General features: G+C 40.1%; 1 pseudogene; it reads right to left on the bottom strand.

The window, feature by feature from the left end:
* Positions 1 to 1,155: 1,155 nt before the first annotated feature.
* On the bottom strand, positions 1,156 to 1,231 carry LOC130029995 (uncharacterized; annotated as a pseudogene).
* Positions 1,232 to 3,749: the final 2,518 nt, after the last annotated feature.

The raw sequence follows: 3,749 nt of genomic DNA, 5'->3' as shown, positions 1-3,749 counted from the left end.
AAAAATATTTTTAGGGGGCGTTTCAGAATAGAAGCTGAATATAATCTGTACATATTTGGAATATATTTAGATATGCTATGCTTATCTCTGTAATATAATGTTTGTCTGTGTTGGCTACTAAACTCAGTATTTCACATGTGTTATCTCATTTAATTCTCATTACAACTCTATGTGGCAGATATAATGGTGTCAACAGATTTCAAATGAGGAAATTGAGATTTCTGGAACTAGAGGTAGCACTGCAAGTCGGTGGCAGAGCTGAACTAGAATCCATATCTGTTTGACCCCAGAACTCTTTTTTTTTCTTTTGCTTTTTGGGTCACACCCAGCAATGCAACACGGGTTACTCCTGGCTCTGCACTCAGGAATTACTCCTGGCGCTCGTGGGGGACCATATGGGATGCCAGGAATCGAACCTGGGTGGGCCGCTTGTAAGGCAAACACTTACCTGCTGTACAGTTGCTCTGGCCCCGCCCCCAGAACTCTTTAAGTCTTCCATTTTGTACCCATTTATATGCTTCTAAAAATGTGATCAGATTTGGAGTTCCAAGGAGTCTTCTTTTCTAGGTGAATTGTTCATTGATAGGGACAGGAGTAATAATTAAATGTAACTTTTGCTCTTCAGGATAATCTGGAAGTGGGGTGAGGGAGTGAGAGGCAAAAAGTCATGAAAATAGAGTCCTAAGTTGCTTGGACTTACTGGACAGAGATCACGAGCTTAAAGTCCCAGTCTCTCTATAGGGTTATGCTCCAGAGAAATAATAGTTTAAATGTGGAAAGATGGCAAGACAATTAAAAATCAGTGAGAGATTACTTAAGAATGCCAAAAGCAATCCTATTTCTATAGCACACTAAACAGCTATGGCCTATCCTCTACCAGGCAACTGCAATAGCTGCAGTGGCAGAGAAGTGCCATTTTTTGCATATGGAGTTCTAATTATTCTAGCCCCATTTGCCAAAAGTTTTCTTTACCCCTAAGCTCCCCCAAAGGATCTTACAAACTTGACTCATGCAGTTTGTTTGCTCTCCAGGCTTCTCTAAGCTCTTCTCTTTGTAATAAGGATTAAATTAGACGCTGCACTGTTTCACTGTTCTTGTTATTTCATTGCCCATTTTTGCACAAAGAAGACTTGCTTGGAAACTACATAGAAAAGATCTTCTAGAAAAGATCTATTTCCATTTTCTATTTAAAAGATCTTACTATAGAAATGACTCCTGAAAGTAGAGTCTTATGCCTCTCAGAGAGCCGGGCAAGCTACCCAGAGTATCCCGCCCACATGGGCAGAACCTGGCAAGCTATCCGTGGCATATTCGATAGGCCAAAACCAGTAACGACTACAGGTCTCATGCCCCTGACCCTGAAAGAGCCTCCAATCGTTGGGAAATGATGAGTAAGAAGAGGCTGCTAAAATCTCAGGACTGGGAGGAATAGAGACATTACTGGCGCCCGCTCGAGTAAGTCGATGAACAATGGGATGACAGTGATACAGTGATACAGTGATTTAAAAGATATATTTCAATTTTCCTCCCTCCTTCTTAGCACAGTGGTAGGGTGTTTGCCTTGTGCGCGGCTGGCTCAGCCGACCTGGATTTGATACCTCCGCCCCTCTCGGAGAGCCTGGCAAGCTACCGAGAGTATCTCGCTCACATGGCAAAGCCTGTCAAGCTCCCCGTGAGGTATTCGATATGCCAAACACAGTAACAAGTCTCACAATGGAGATGCTACTGGGCCCGCTCGAGCAATTCGATGAACAATGGGAAGACAGTACTACAGAGCAGTGCTAGTTGAAACAGAAACTTCTGTCTGTTCTTCAAATGTACCAGGCATAAATATGTCAATGAACTTTAGCATATTTTGCTTCCTCAGCCTAGAATATTCTTTTTAAAATTTTTAAAAAATTTTTAATTTAATTTAATTTTATTTTGCTTTTTGGGTCACACCCAGTGATGCACACAGGTTACTCCTGGTTTTGCACTCGGGAATTACTCCTGGCGGTGCTCAGAGGACCATATGGGATGCTGGGAATCGAACCTGAGTCAGTTGCGTGCAAGACAAATGCCCTACCCACTGTGCTATTGCCCCGAGCCTAGAATATTCTTTCTCATTTATCAGCTGGACAATTTTGTTTACAGAAAAGATGGGTTAGGGAGAAGAGAGCAGACACAGCTCAGTATCCCTTTTTTTAAGTCTTTGCACAGAGGAATAATTTAGGTACAGCAGGAGCCTGAAAAGTGTAGGTAGCCATATTCATCTGGGGAATTGGGGAAGGTGGATGGAGCACATCACAGAAGCTGACCTTGAAGTAGGAGGGGAAATTATCCAGGTGACAACTGGGAAAGAACATTCTAGGCTAAGGAGGCAAAATATGCTGAAATTCGTAGACATATGCATTCTTGGTATATTTGAGGAATAGGTAGAGGATTCTTTTTGAGAGTTTGCAGATGTCTTCTCTAGCCCTACTAAATATTCACGAGATCTATCGGAACTCTTCTGATGTTCTGTCATCAAGTAGAGGAGTATTCCTATAGGTTCATTGCCTTCTTAGTGCAGTAAACAGCACTCCAGTCTCATGCAATTTATAATTCATATAATTAATTCATATAATTAACGAATTTGCAGGTTATATCCAGGTAAAATTATTAATTATATTCAATAACCTAGTTAATGAGATTTTAAAACTACCTCTATTATATATGTATGCATATATATATGTGTGGCTTAATGATATATCTCGATTAGGAGACTACAACATTGAATAATTGTTTTTATGTAGTATTAAAATCAATGTCCAGATGTAATTTTTTGTTGTTGTTCTCACATTCTCTCTAAGCCTTGACTTCCCCCGCTGCATAACAGTTTTCTTAATGACATTTTAGGGAAAGTGCTTAATTTCCTGGTCACTGCTTATTAGATGTCTGATTGAAATTTTAATCTAATCTGATTAAGAAATGTCCCCTGTCACAGGAACTTTAATGGAGAGAGAGAGGATGAGGGGAGAAAGAAAAGAGAGAAAGAGAGAGAGAGTGTCTGTATGGATGATCCAGTCTCTTATACTGCATCTGTCTCGTTCACAATGAGGCCAGAATGAGATCACTAAGTCTCTTGCTTTCCTTCTAACCCTTCATTGTGTTAGAACAGGGAGGAGGGAGAAAGAGAACAAGAGTCTCTTATTTAACTGACAGGTTGTATTGTTTTCTGTTAGTTGTTGATACTCTGGCCTATACTGCTTACGTGACCATTGGTGCCATTGTATGGCAAATGTCAAATTCTGGGACTCAGGCGGTAAGAGGCCTCCAGGGGAAACCTCCACAAACTGGGTCCTTGGCATGGGGGATCTGACTCTGATTCCTATTCTCAAATATCCCTGTTCCATGCTCCAGTTATTCATGTATAGTCATTCATTTGCACATAATATGCTGTTGCTTTTGTGTTTTCCATTTGCATTCGGGATGCTTGGGGACTCCTTATAAGATGATTTTAGCTTAGCTACTTGGCATGATATCTCCTTGACCCACAAAATCTCACTCACATCATTTTGTCTTGGGTGTTAAGATAAACCAAACAGACTAATGAAACAAAGACAATCCAGAAATAGTTAATACATAAAAGCTATTTTAGGTAATGGTACTATGAAAACCAAGAGGATTCGAGGAATGGTGCTGGAATAATTAGCTATTCATGCACAAAAATGGATAAAAAATTAAATTTGATCCATATATGAAAATACACAGAAGATGGATTTTATTTA

Source organism: Sorex fumeus, unplaced genomic scaffold (assembly GCF_029834395.1).
Source record: "Sorex fumeus unplaced genomic scaffold, SorFum_2.1 ptg000043l, whole genome shotgun sequence".
NCBI lineage: Eukaryota > Metazoa > Chordata > Mammalia > Eulipotyphla > Soricidae > Sorex > Sorex fumeus.
The sequence above is the reverse complement of the archived record's forward strand: the minus strand, read 5'-3'. Positions and strand labels throughout refer to the sequence as shown.